At 34.0% G+C, this 15,622-nt stretch overlaps 1 long non-coding RNA gene across 1 annotated transcript in view; it reads left to right on the forward strand.

Moving 5' to 3' along the window:
- The first annotated feature begins 1,892 nt into the window (after nucleotides 1-1,892).
- Nucleotides 1,893-15,622, forward strand: part of LOC144226759 (uncharacterized) — a 269,492-nt gene continuing 255,762 nt past the window's right edge. Inside the window, exons 1-2 of the long non-coding RNA XR_013333730.1 lie at nucleotides 1,893-1,951; nucleotides 4,777-4,869. This is a non-coding gene — a long non-coding RNA (uncharacterized LOC144226759). The remainder of the gene's footprint in view (nucleotides 1,952-4,776; nucleotides 4,870-15,622) is intronic.

Consider the following 15,622-nt stretch of genomic DNA (forward strand, 5'->3'; position numbering starts at 1 on the left):
TTAGATTGAGAAACAAATAATTCTTTCAATAAGATCTTTTCTTTAAAAAATGTGCTACTGGCATCAAAAGATAAATAAATAGGTGTATTTTACATAACGACCTCCTTCTTCTCATTTCCTTTTACTGAAATTAATATGTGTTGATAAGTGCTGTATTCATTTTTACCCCCAAATTATCTCACTATTATGTAACAAGCAAACAAAGAAAAGGGACAGATTACATTCATAAGGACATCTACATTTATTTTAGAAGACAAAATGTGATTTTTAAGATACTGCTGTTAACAATGGGAAATAATTCCTTCTTGCCCATTATGCCCAGAAGGGCAGCTCTGTTACTTCTGCACCTGAAGCCTTATCAAGGTTCTTACCTATTGTTATCTGCAAACAATCTCAACAGGGCCTGCATTCATAGCTGCTAGGGACAAGGATATGGGACCTACTTAGTTGTGCAGTGGCCTCCAAAATTGTGATAAGATAGACGTCTCATTTCCAATCCCTCCTAGCTGTTAAGAACACTGGATGAATTTTCAGATCTCTCAGCCTGATGGAAACAAAGAGGTACAGTGTAAGTATCCACCAAATCTCAGCCTAACTACTGTGGCTTTGCTCTGTAAATATGAGAGTTGGGTTCCTTGTGTTTATCTTTCTCATAAACCAAAAAGGGCTAATAGAATTAAGATTTCCAAAAAGACCCAAGCTTGGAGATCTGTTTTACTCTGAGTGTAAACAAAAATAAAACACTAGAAGTCCCTTTTGCAGATTTTGTTTCTCTTATATATGAAAGCACAGAATTCAGGACTGGTTGGGAACTACCAAAAGTAAAGGCTAGATTTTTACAATCTGTTATATCCTTTTTTTGGGGGGTGGTAGGAAATTATTCCTGAATTCTGATGAAGCCTTGCCTGGGACATTTTGAGGACACGTTTAGTGGGCCCTTTGGGACTTCCTTATATTTGGACTCAAAGATAAAGTATTCTAAACTTGTCATTGTATTTGGGGCTTTTTTTTTTTTTTTTTTGAGAAGGAAAATTCAGATGTCTCTTGGGTGAGTAGTTTTGAGGCCAATTGGGAATATTTCAATACATACTTCATTAAGTACTGAAAAAGTCTCTTCTTCCAAAGAGTTCAAGATAGTCTTTGTTCAGGTGTTTTAATTCTCTGTGCAGTATTTCTTGACCCACAAACATTTGTAAATATTTTTTAGAAGACAAATTGGATGGTGTCTGAAAAGTATATTGATTATTACTGAATATATATTACTGTGTATATATTCATTCAGAAATATATGTTTTCTTTTCTTTAAAGTTTTCAGATGTTTATTTATGTTTATTTACTTGAGAGAGAGAGCATGAGCAGGGGAGGGGCAGAGAAAGGGAGACACAGAATCTGAAGCAGGCTCCAGGCTCCAGGCTGTTAGTGCAGAGCCTAACATGGGGCTCCAACTCACCAACAGTGAGCTCATAAGCTGAGCAGAAGTCGGACACCTATGTTTTCTGAATATATAAGCATGCATATATATGTACATGTGTGTATATAAATATATATAATCAGAAATAATATATGTGCTTTCTTAATATATATGTCCAGAGAGATGCTCTCTTTGTGTATATATAGAAAAATAGATAGCATCTCTCAAAAAAGAGAACTCTTTCCAGAGGAAGTCTGATCTCACGGGGTGTCGCGAGTTCTACACGCTGCTGGGGAGCCCTGAGGTGAGAAACATGCGATTGCTCTGGTGCACTAGGGCCCCCTCCTCTCACCCCAGTCTATAAGGAGTCTGGTTTGTGCCCTTATCCCGCAAATACCAACCCCAAGTGAGCAGAACCGGCTCTGGCCCGCGCATGCTCTGCAGGACCACCCCAGCTGACTGGGGAAGTGAAGTGCGCATGCTCACGCCGCCCAGGCACGGCCCTCCCAGGAGGATGAAGGAGCAGCGCCCCAACGTCTGGTGAGGAACCCAGGGAGGGAGTCCAATCGGATGTTTGCCGAGGTCCAAGGCGGCAGCAACCCGAACCATTACTCCTGGGGACAGTTGTATCTCCCACAGCTGTGAGGTGCCCAGAATTTGCCGGGGGAAACCATTGCTTCCTGTCTCTGGAGGCTTTTCCCTGAAGAGCAACCGTTGCTCTGGCTCAGCCCGATTGCCATCACCCTGCAAAGGGGGCGCTGGGTCCTTCACCCAGGCCCCGAGTGTTCTCTTTTGACGGAGGCGCCTGAGTGCCAGGATAAGTGCCTGAGGGGCCGGGTGCGTGGGGTGTGGAGTTTCCCAAGGAGGCAAACGGAACGTTGGAGCCTGCGGGGTGTCTAACATGGCTTCCGTAGAATATCTTCGTCACGTACTTAATTAGTAGTGATACAGTCTGTAGGAGAAATAAGAATGATGCTATAAAATTAAATAAGATCAGGAGTTGTAAATCTGCAGTTCCAGGATGGAAACAAGAAAACAAGATATTAAAAAGTAAGATTATAAGAAAGATGTTCCAGGACACTTCCCGGTCTCATGACAAATTAAGATAATACAGATTTAGCTCTCTGTTTACGTTACACTACACACAATCAACCTTAAAAGAAATCATAGGCAACTCACAGGTGCCAGAGATAATCAAACTCAAAGCCAGAAGGTGCATACTGCTGCAGTGACAGACCAAGATGGGGCCGCATTAAAGGATAAAGACCAGGGAGTAGGGATTTAATGCCAAGGAGTGAGGTCCTGGCCAATAAGAGTTGGGGAGTTGAAACTAAAAACTCTGGTATAAAGCTGGAACCATAAAAGGCCTTCGATTCTTTTTTATAGAATTTATTTATTATTTAGAGAGTGTGTGTTTGTGAGTAGGGTAGGGGCAGAGAAAGAGAGGGAGAGAACCCTAAGCAGGCTCCACACTTAACTTCAGAGCCCAACAGGGATCGAACTCACGAACTGTGAGATCATAAGAACCAAATTCAAGAGTAGGATGCTTACCTAACTGAGCCCCACCCCAGACGCCCCAAAGTCCTTAAATTCTTAAAAAAAAAGAGCCCTGAAAATGCTCCTCAGTGGAGCTGAAAAGTAAGGGTTTGGAGTTGAGGATAAGGAGAAAATAATTCTGTAAGTAATTGAAAGCCCAAGCATTATCCACAGATGGGGCCCACATTCACATTATTTGCATTGTGTAACAGCTTCAAGCTGAGAAATTAGCATATTTTCCTGGACCAGTGAAAACTCCTGGGATTCATCTCAGGATTAAATACAAAATGAGGATGTTTCCATAACTGAGAGTCACAGAACTCCTACAAAAGGTACTCTGGACTGAAGATGAGTTCATAACAACAACAAAAACAGCAAACATGCAAACCACATAAGAAAATTTACTACAAAGGGGATTTGGCAGAAACATAAACAGGAGAATTAGAACTTCAGGAAATGTAATAGTTTGAAAAGTTTTGGAAATGAAATTCAAGAGAGAAAGATGGAAATTACAATGAGGGAATAGGATATATATATAAAAAGAACAGACAGATTTGCAGAAGAACCATATACAATTTCTAGAAATAGTTTTTGAAATTTAACCTAAAAATACCCTAGAAATTAATCACATAGCAGATTACACAAAAGTAGGACAAAAATTACAAGACCTGAAAATAGGTTTGAGAAACTTACCAGAATGTACAGAAAGAGATATAAAAGAATAGATTGAGATATAAAGGATACAAAAGATAGATTGAGAAAATTTAATAATGGCAGAAAAGGCATTTTTAAAAAAATCACTGAGAATTTTCCAGAATCAGAATTTTCCAAAAAATCATCAGGTTGAAGACATACACCAAATCCTAAACAAGAGGAGAACAATAAGAAAATCTTAAACTGAGCAGACACCTACAATTATACTTAATGTGGACCACTCATAAGCAGCAATAGAAGCTAAAAGAAAATAAAATAATAAAATGTTAAAAATTCAACGCACAGCAGAACTTCTGCATAATAATGCAGAAATAGAGACGTTTTCAGACAAAGTCTGAGAGATTTGATTACTAACAGTCTGTCATTGAAATAACTAATAAAAGACCTCATTCAGGAACAATAGGATCCAGAAAAAGAAGCAAAGTATAAGAAACATGTGAGTTGATATGAAGACTAATGATAGTGACGGGTAATTTTGTGGCATTTAAAAAGACATTGGAACTAAATATGTGTATACTAGAAAACAATGTAATAAAGTGTTTCATTGTTAAAGTTCTAAGGTTCTTTAATTGTTCAGGAGGAAGACAGAAATAATTATTATAATTAGATATCATTTAATCAAGTATACAAATTAAAATTTAAGCCTAAGCATGAGGAAAGACTTAAAGAGTTTTTAAATAGTAAAAAGTCAAACAAATGAATACTGAAAATGTAATCACGGCAACAGAAGATGGAAAAGGAGATGAAAACCTAGGAAATAAAAAGTTTGTCAAATTAAAAACACAAAAGAAATGATGGTACAAACAAGTGCAAAATAATATAATTAAAATAAAAAGGAGATAGAATAAATTCACTCATTATAAGACATTTTGACATGGAAATCCTTTCTGAAATCTTAGGGCAAAAATTGGACAAGAAAGAACCAAAGCTCATGTTTGTAGAGTGACTTTACTTAATTTGAAGGACACCATCTTCATCAAAGCCAGGGGTCTCACCTTTTGAAAAGTCCTGTGAAAAGGGATTGGTTACTAATTTAAGTTGATAATCGCTCTTTTAAAATCTCTGTAGTGAGTTTGGGTTTTTTAAACCAAAATTTGTATCTTTTTTTTTAATAGGATCTCAAGTGATTGATGTCTTCGTGTGTTAAGAAATATTTGAAAGTACATAGACACAAAAATTTGCAGTGAAGACTTTGGAGCACGGATGATGTAAGTAGTGCCTGTTATATTACGGGGCTGAATTATGGCCACTGTGTGTGGGTGTGTGTTGACTACCTCTAATGAAAGCTTATCAGAATATCCAGTAAAATGAATTTGTGTGTTCTGTACCCATTACATGCATTTACTTTTTTCTTTTCTAAGATACTTGAATTTAATACTTGAATTTAAAATCTGAATTTAGAATTTCACAGTATCAGATATCTCACGTACTTCTTTATACAGGAAATTTCAAGGAGGTTGGTCTCATTTTCCTACTAAATATTTTCATTCCTCCATTGAGTATCTAGCTCTGAGATTGTTCTCTTACTAACAAATTTTGTCATAAGCTTGCTTCTTTTTTTCGTAGTACAACTTTAAAACAAAATCAAATCACTCTAGATTATTTAAAGTATTATGTAAATGCAACTATCTTCTTTTCCATTTGAAAATTTTTCTTTTCTCCTTCTCGTAACTGATGTGACATCCTTAGATGTAGACCCTGAAAACCTCTGGAGAATTAGGGCTTATCCATAGTCCTTTTCAGCTTTCCATTTCAAATATTCTCTTTTACTCTGAACTGAGATTATGTGTATTTCAAAGAGGATTTTGCATGAAGTTTATTTTAACCTCCAGAAACACAGTCTTATTTAGAATATTGTGCATAATTTGTTTCTTTAATTCAAAGATTGCAGCTGGATTAACAAAATACTATATTGCACAATTTTGTCTTTTGCTACCACAAACATTTTCTCTGTGGTCATGCAAATATGACTTTATGTTTTCTTAATGAGCTGGAGGAAGGAACTAATGTTTACTGAACATTGGCCATTTTACCAGCCTGTAGCAGGCCCATTACGTAAACAATTTAATGTTAACACTTTAAACACCATGAACTAGTTTTAAATTTCCCCATATTCTAAAGGAGAAATATTTGCTTAAGTGACAATACTTTTGTCTTCCACATACTAGTCTAAAAGGTATGATGTTGATTTCATTTATGGGATATTTTGAATGAAATTGTTTTTCCTTGTATTGTCATAATAGTCCTTTTACAGGTACTTAACTTTAAAAGCTAAAGAGTTTATTTTTATAGGCATTGGTATTTAAGAATATTTTCTTATTTCTGTATCTTCTACTTTTTATAAATATGCATAACATTTTTATTTTGAGATCTTTGTCCTGTAATATATTACTTTATTTTCTTAGATACAGGCATTTTAAATAGAACTTTAAATAGTTATTATATGATTTATTTTAGAGAACATGAATGTAGAATATTTTTGTTATATGTGGATGTGTATGTATATATATATATAATTATGTATATATATTTATATAAATTCAGGTAAAATTGTCATACAAAACCCTGCACAGATTTAAACAGTGCAGTGTGATAAGTTCTGAAATGAACATATGCATGAAACCATAACCACAGTTAAGATGGAGAACATAAACATCGTGTCCCTAAAACTTCCTCTCACACCCTTGTAATTTCTTTCTTCATTCCCCTCTTCTCTCCTCTCCAGAAAACTACTCATTAGCTTTCTGTCACTGTAGATTAGTTTGCATTTTCTAGAGTTTTGATAAATGGAGTCATACAGTGCATATACCTTGGTTGGGGGCAGTGGATAGGTTTCTAGTTCTTTCACACAATGTAATTATTTTGAAATTCATCCATGTTGTGGTAGGCATCGATAGTGTATTTTTGTTACAGCTGAGCAGTGTTCTGTTGTAGAAAAGATATCACTGTTTATCTACTCACCTGTAATTTGGTACTTGGTTTGTGTCTAGTTGTGGGCTATTACTAGTGAAATTTCTGTAGTTGTTCATGTATATGACTTTGTATGGACATATGCTTTCTTTTCCCTTGATCAAATACCTAGGAATGTAATGGCTGGATTGTATGGTATGTGTATGTTTAACCTTTTAAGAAATTATCAAGGTGGTTTCCAAAGTAGTTGGACATTTTACACTGTCACCAGAAGTTTATGAAAGTTTTAGTTTCTTCACATCCTCACCAAAACTTGGTTTGGTGAATCTTTTTCATTCTATTCATTCTGTCAGGTATGTAGTGGTTTCTAATTGTGGTTTTAATTGGCATTCCCCTCATGGCAAAGGATGTTGAACATGTTTTCGTGCATTTATTTCTATCCACAGTATCTTCTCTGATAAACCATCTGTTCAAATCTTTTTTCCATTTTTTATTCGATTGTTTGACTTCTTGCTAATTTTTGGTAGTTCTTTACCTATTCTGGACACAAAACTTTTATTAGATATGTGCTTTGCAACTATTTTCTCCAAATCAGTGGGTGGGTCCTTTTATTCTTTTAACAAAGTCTTTTGAAGGATAGGCCTTTTTAATTTGGGTAATGTGTAATTTATCTTGAAATAAAGTAGTTAGTCATACAATTTTATTTTTCTTCTTCAATTATTTTGGCTCCTCTATTTCCTTTGCATTTTTATATAAGATTTTGAGTCGATTTGGCAATTTCACAAGAAAGCATACTGGAGTTGTATTGTCTGTAAATCAATTTGCAAAGAATTGACATTTTAATAATATTGAGTGTTTTGAGTCACGAATCTGGCTCATGAACCTTTATTTTTCATACCTCTTTAATTTCAACAAAGTTCTGGAGCTTTCAAGTGTACAGATCTTTCATATTTTCTTGTCAGATTTCCCCCTAAATATTTCCTATTTTTGATGCTTTTAAAATTATATTATTTTGCTAAATTTCAACTTCTGATTATTATAAGTTTAGGGAAATACACTTGGTTTTTGTGTATTGATCGTGTACCCTCAACCTTGTTAAACTTGTTTGTTAATTCTAGTAGCCTTTTTATAGATTCCATTGGATTTTCGACACAGATGATCTTGTCTGTAAATAAAGACAGTTTTGCCTTTTCCTTTCAAATCTGGAGCCACTTTCCTCCCCCAACCCCACCCCCTGCCTTTTTTTTTTTTTTTTTTGCTTTTTTTTTTGCTTGATTTCACTGGCTAAAACCAACTGAATAGAAGTGGTGAGGGCACAGACGTTCTTGTCTTATTCCTGATCTTAGAGAGAAAAGTTTTTGTCATTATGTTGTTACCTGTAGGTTTTTCTGTAGATGCCCTTTATCACTTTGAGTAAGTTCTATTCCTTATTTCTTGAAGAGTTTTTATTAAGAATGGACGTTGAATTTTGTTTCATGCCTTTATTTATTTATTTTTTTTTACTTCCATTGAGATAGTCATATGTTGTTCGTTTTGTTTTGTTTTTCAGTTTGTTAAAATAATACATTATTTTGATTGATTTTGGAATGTTAAACCACCACTGCAATCCTGAGATAAACCCCTCTTGATATATTTGCCTTTTAATATATTTCTGGATTTAATTTGTACAACTTTTATTTAGAATTTTTGCATCTATATTCATGAGGGCAGTTAATGTATAATTTTCTTATGATGTTTTTGGTCTGGTATCAAGACAATGCTGACTTAATAGAATGGGTAGAAAAATTTTCTCTCCTCTTCAGTTTTCTAGGAGTGTTTGTATAGAATTATCTTTGTTAAATGTTTTGCAGAGGGTTGCCTAGCTAGCTCATGTAGATCTTGATCTGTGGGGTTGTGAGTTCAAGCTCACTTTGGTTATAGAGATTACTTCAATGAATAAAACCTAAAAAATAATGTTTGTTAGAATTAACCAGTGATTCTGGGCCTGTGGTTTTATTTAATGGTAGTATCTACAAATTCAGTTTCTTTAATTTATTCTGGGCTATTTGGATTATTTATTTCTCCTTCAGTGAACTTGGCTATGTCTTTCAAGCAATGTGTCTACCCTATCTAAGCAGTCAAATGTGTAAGCATAAAGTTGTTCAGTATATTCCTTTATTATCTTTTTAGTATCTGTAGAATCTTCAGTAATGTTACCTATTTCATTCCTGATATTGCTAACTTAAGTTGTCTCTCTTTCTCTTTTTTGTTTTTGTTCACTTTGTGTATGGGCTTACTGTTTTCTTAAAAAGTCAGCTTTTGATTTCATTGGTTTTCTGTTTTTGATCTTTTCTGTTTAATTGAGTCACTCTTTGATATTTACAGTTTCCTAAGTATTGTTTAATTTGAATTTAATCTTGTCTTTTCTAGATTTTTAAGGTAAGTTTCTGAGATTATTTATTTGAGACAATTTTTGTTTTCTATTTTTGGTATTTAGTACTACAAATTTATCCCCTGAGTTATGCTTTGGTGACATCCTATAAATTCTGGAATATTATGATTTCATTTTGATTTGGTTTAAAATACTTACAGATTTCTCCTTGAGGTGTTCTTTCTCCAGTGAGTTATTTAGGAGTATGTTATTTCCACTTCCAAAATTTGAGGATTTTCCATGTAGTTCTCTTTCTTTTTTTTAAGGTTTTATTTATTTTAGAGAGTCAGAGAAAGAGAGAGTACTCAAGCAGGGGTGGGGTAGAGAGAGATTGAGAGAGAGAGAGATTCCTAAGCAGGCTCCACTGACAGTGCAGAGCTCAATGTGGGCTTGAACCCATGAACAGTGAGATCATGACCTGAGCCCAACTCAGTTGACTGAGCCACCCAGGGCCCTTTCCATGTAGTTTTCTATTATTGATTGCTAATTTAATTCCATTACAGGCAGAGATCATAAGTTGTATGATATGAACACTTAAAATTTTTAAGACTTGTTTTATGGCCTAGAATATGGTCTAATTGGTAAAATCCAAACGCACTTGCAAAGAATGTGAATTCTGTTGTTACCAGGTAGATGGTTCATATTGGTTCATAGCATCATTCAAGTTTACTGTATTCTCATCAGTTTTCTGTTTATTTCTTCCAACAATTGCTGAGAACCGGACATAGACATCTCTGATTATATTTGTGGACTTTGTTATTTTACCAGGCAGCTCTACTGGTTTCAGTTCATGTATTTTGAAGCTTTGTTTTTAGGTATATGAATATTTAGTTTATGCCTTTTTGATGAATTAACCATTTTTGATTGAATCAATCAACTTCATTGTAAAATGAAGTTCTTTATACTTAATTAAATGGTGATATTCTCTGCCCTGATACCTGCCTTATCTGATAATAATATATCGTCATTCTAGGTTTGTTTTTAGTGATGTTTGCATGGTATCTTTTCCATCCTTTTACTTTTATCCTGTTTGTGTCTTTTTATTTCAAATGGATTCCTTTTTTCTATTAATTCTAATAGAATTTCTACTAATTCTATTTATTAATTATTAATATGGCAACAAACTTGGTTTCCACAATTTAAATTTTTTAATTGAGGTATAATATACATATAACATTGATTTCAGGTATACAACCTAATGATTTGAGTATATCATGAGTGATCACCACAATAAATCTGGTTACCATTTGTCTTCATACAAAGTTAACTTTTAGGATTTACTCTCTTGACAATGTCCATCAAGTGGATTTCTTTTAGGAAGCATATTGTTTTTATATCCAATCTGACAGTACTGCCTTTTATTTGAGGTGTTCAGACCACTTATATTTTATATGATTATTGAAAAAGTTGGGTTTAAGTGTATCATCTTGCTGTTTTCTATTTGTGCATTCTTGTTTTTTAATCTTTTTCCTCTGCCTTCTCTTAATTGAATATTTTTATAATTAATTTTATCTCCTTTGTTGGTTAATTAAAACTATTTATTTTGTTATTTTAATGGTTGCTTTAGGTTCTCTAGTATACATCTTGAACATATTACAGTCTACTTTCAAGTAATATTATATCACTTCATCTGTTGTTTAAATGTTTATTTATTTTGGGAAAGAGAGAGGGAGTATGTGTGCGCAGGGTCAGAGAGAGAGAGGGGGGAGAGAAAGAATTTTAAGCAAGCTCCATGGAGCCCATTGTAGGGCTTGATCTCATGACCACAGGATCATGACTTGAGCCACTGTCAAGAGTCAGACACTTAACCAACTGAGCCACCCAGGGACTCCATATCTATTGTTTAAGAAGCTTACAATCGTATACTTTTATTATTCCTCTCTGGCCTTGTTTTTATACATTTTACTTGTATATCATAGAAATCCCATAATGTATTATTATTTTGTTTAATTTGAAGTAAATTGTCTTTAAGAGATTTTAAATAAGAAAACAAAACTTAAATATTTATTCATGTAATGACAATTTCTGTGCTCTTTATGTAAATCTATATTTCTATCTGCTTATGTAATTTCTTTAATATTTCTTATAGCATAGGTTTAGTGATGATGAATTCTTTTAGCTTTATATGTCTGAAAATATATTTGCTAGGTATGAGTTTTGTCTTCAAAGTACTATTTTTCTTCTAGTACTTTTAAATGCTGTCTCACTTTTTTCCTCCTTGCATTGTTTCCGATGAGGACTATGCTGTTCCTTTATCTTTGTTCCCTGTACATATTGTATTGTTTTATTTCATCTCTGGTTGCTTTTATGACTTTTGCGTCATCACTGGGTTTGAGCATTTGGTATTATGTACCATGGTATGATTTTCTTCATTTCTTACGTTTAGGGTTGTTGAGCTTTTTGGATCTAAGAGTTTAGTTTTCATTTAATTTGGAAATTTCTTAGCCTTTCTTTTTAAAATATTTTTTCTTGTCCTTGTCTCCCCGTTGGGTACTCTATATATACAAATAGCCAGCTATGAAACGTTGTTCTGCAGCTTACAGATACTCTTTTTATTTTTTGGAGCTTGTTCTTTTTTGTGTTTCATTTTGGGTATTTTCCATGACCATGTCTTCAAGTTCACTAAACTTCTGCAAGGTCTAACCTACTATTAACCCCACTTAGTATATTTTTCCTCTCAGACATTGTATTTTCATCACCAGAGATTTTTTGTTTGCATGATGTCCTCTACTTCTCTAGCTAACTTTTAAAATATATAGAATGCAGTTAAAATAATTTTCATATTTAAATCTGCTAATCTCAACATCCGTTTTAATTCTGAATTAGTTTCAGTGGATAGATTATTCTCTTCATTATGGGTCTTGTTTTCGTGTCTCTTTATATGCTTGGTAATTTTTGTTTAGATGTCAGCAATTTTGAATTCTACCTTGCTGTTCGATATTTTTTATTTCTATAAATAGTATTGAATTTTGTCTTGGGACACAATTTAGTTTTGTGCAAACAGTTTGATTCCTTTAGTTCTTACTTTTATGATTTGTTGGAGGGCCCAGAGCAGGCTCAGTGGGGGGCTAATTATCTCCATCAATGAGTTAAGATGCTTCTTGAGTATTCTCCCAATGACCCTTGAATTATAAGTCATTTCACTCTTTCTTATGGGAACAGGCACTCTTCCTTTTAGTGTGTGAATGCCCAACACTGTTCCCTTCAGTTCTGTTAGGTGGCTTTCTTCCCAGTCTCTGGTAGTTTCCTTACATACATGCCCTGATCAGTAGACTCATTGCAGATCTCTGGGGTTCTTTCTGTGCCAAACTTTCTCCTCCCTGCTACTCAGTCTTGTGAATACTGGCTCTGTTATTCTCACCTCAAGAAGTAGGCCTGCATTTCCCATTCTTGCTTCGCAGCCTGGAAACTCTTATCATAGTAAACTGAGGCAGTCAGACATAGGGCTCACCATACTTTTCATCTCAGACATGACTATCTTTTGTTACTTCATGTCCTGTGTGTGAAAACTCATTAAATTAAAATGTAATTAAATGTAAAATGTAATGTGTGGTTTTTTGCTTGTTTTAAGTGGGAGTATATTTGGTTCAGTTCAGTCTTTCTTGGCCTTGGAAATGATATCCATTTGTGTGTTAAAAAATTATAATTAATACTTTGTGAATATTTAATGCATATATGATAGATTATTACTTTATATTAAGATCTTAGTCTTTGTTGGGCATATTTGTTTTCTTTTGCTGCTATAACAGATTACTGCGCATTTAGCAGCTTACCACAAATTTAGTTATTTTTCAGTTTTGTAGGTCAGAAATCCTACACCAGTTTCACTGAGCTAAAATCAAGGTCTGAGCAAAGCTGCATTCCTTTCTGTTGGCAGAATTCAATTCCTTGTACTTGAATGGTTGAGGTGATCTTTCTTGCTGGCTGTGAACTGAGGGCCATTTCCAGATTCTTCACCACATTCTTAATCTCATGGTTTCTTTTACTTTCAAAGCCAGCAATGGTGGACTGAGGTCCTACTCACATTGCAGCACTCTTTTTTTTTTTTTTTAAGTTTTTATTTAAATTCTAGTTAGTTAACATACAGTATAATATTAGTGTTAGGTATTCAAGATTTCTATATAACACCCAGTGCTCCTCACAAGTGCACTCCTTAATCCCCATCACCTGTTTAACCCATCCCCTGACCCACCTCCCCTCTGGTAACTATTTATTTGTTCTCTATAGTAAAGATCTGTTTCTTGGTTTGCTTCTCTCTCTCTCTCTTTTCTGCACCTTTGCTCATTTGTTTTGTTTCTTAAATTCTACATATGAGTGGAATCTAAGTTCTTTAAGTATTTTGGATACCAACCCTTTATCAGATATGACCATTGCAAATACCTTCTCCCATTCTGTAGATTGCCTTTCAGTTTTGTTGATTTTTTTTCCTTCGCTGTACAGAAAGCTTTTTATTTTGATGAAGTCCCAATAGTTTATTTTTACTTTTGTTTTCCTTGCCTCAGGAGACATATCTAGAAAGAAGTTACTATAGCCTATGTCAAAAAAACTATTGCCTGTGTTCTTTGCTAGGATTTCTGTGGTTTCGTGTTTCACATTTAGGTCTTTAATCCATTTTGAATTTATTTTTGTGTATGGTGTGAGAAAGTGGTTCAGTTTCATTCTTTTGCATGTTGCTCTCCAGTTTTCCCAACACTGTTTGTTGAAGACACTGTCTTTTTCCCATCTGATAGTCTCCCTTTGTAAAAGATTAATGGGCCATGTAGTTGTGGGTTCACTTCTGGGCTTTCTATTCTGTTCCATTGATCTACGTGTCTGTTTTGTTGCCAGTACCATACTCTTTTGATCACTACAGTTTTGTGATATAACTTGAAGTCTGGAATTGTGATGCCTTTAGCTTTGCTTTTCTTTTTCAAGCTAGCTTTGTCTTTTTAGTGTCTTTTGTGATTCCATACAAATTTTAGGATTGTTTGTTCTAGCTCTATGAAAAATGCCATTTTGATAGAGATTGCATTAGATGTGTAGATTCCTTTGGGTAGTATAGGCATTTTAATAATATTTGTTCTTCCAATCCATGAGCATGGAATGTCTTCCCATTTCTTTATGTCGTCTTTAATTGCTGTCATCAGTGTTTTTAGTTTTTCCAAGTCCACGTTTTTGACTTCTTTGGTTAGGTTTATTCCTAGGTGTCTTACTATTTTGGGTGCAGTTGTAAGTGGGATTGATCCCTTAATTTTTCCTTCTGCTGATACATTATTGATCTAGGAGTACATTGCTGCACTCTTAATCACTTTTCTGTCCTTTAGTCTACTTTTAAGGACCCATATGATTATACTGGTATAAAGATAATCCATCTTAACATTGTTAATCTTAATCACATCTGTAAAGACCCTTTTTCTACATAAGCTAATGTTCAAAGGTTCCAGGGATAATGACATATTCTAGACTACTTTATTTAAATTAGCTTGTAGAACATAGGTGACCCATTGAAGGGTCAGGACAGACTGTGGTCTCTGTATGGCTAGATGGGGATGCTATAGAGTGGCAGGCTTACTGAAGGCTTCACCACCTATGGAGAGTTCCTGTCAACAAGAGAGTTGAGCATTGATAAAAATAGAATATCTAAGTTCTAAGGAAGAAGAAAATTTGAAGATGATGCACATTTTAAAACTAGATGTGTCAGTTGTTGAGGATGCCCTTAGTCAAAAGAACCTCCTAGAATTTTAAAATATTATTTGGAGAACAATAACAGGGTATTTCAAGAATATAAAGTATCCAGAAAAGAATCTTGTTGTCTCTTAGGGAATACTAACTATATAGTAGACACTATTCTAAACATAATTTTTGCACCTAGAGAGCTCACATTCTATTGGAGAAGATACATGTATTTAAAGCCAATTAGAATATAAGACAGATTATGATAATTCTGTAAGTAGGCATGTGGTTAACATTTGAAGCATATTTAAAAATAGAATAAATTGGATATCAAGGAGTTTGATGAAATGGACCAGATAGATCAAGCAAACAAAAAGAAAACACAGATTATCAATGTCATAAATGAAAGAAGGAAATCAATACTGATCTGACAGACACAAAAAAATAATAAGAATATTATAATGTTCATACATTCACAAAGTAGATGAAATGGATAAATTCCTTAAATGACACAGACTATCAAAGGTCATTCAAGAAGAAACCCATAACTTGAACTATTTCAATTGAATAAATTAAACTGTAGGTAACTCCTGCCCCACTTGAAAGAATCTTTTTGATTCAAGATTATTTCCCTGTTGGATTCTATGAAATAATTAAGGAAGTACTAATACCTATTCTGTGTAAACTCTTCCATAAAATAGAAAAGTAGGGAACACTTCCCAACTCCTACCAAAACCAAAGATAATAATACAAGAAATTAATTAATTAATTAATTAACTTATTTATTTGGTTTAACATTTTAAAATCAGTTAATGCAATTCATCACATCAATAGACTAAAAAATAAAGAGCATATCATCTCCATAGATGAAAAAACATTTGACAAGAGTCAAGATGTATTCAAGAGGAATTTCTTGAATCTGATAAAATATGCCTAAAAAAACCCTTTAGGTAAAATACTTGATGCTGTTGAGGAAATTGCATTCCTTC

Source organism: Crocuta crocuta, unplaced genomic scaffold, assembly GCF_008692635.1.
Source record: "Crocuta crocuta isolate KB4526 unplaced genomic scaffold, BGI_CrCroc_1.0 scaffold959, whole genome shotgun sequence".
NCBI classification, from domain to species: domain Eukaryota; kingdom Metazoa; phylum Chordata; class Mammalia; order Carnivora; family Hyaenidae; genus Crocuta; species Crocuta crocuta.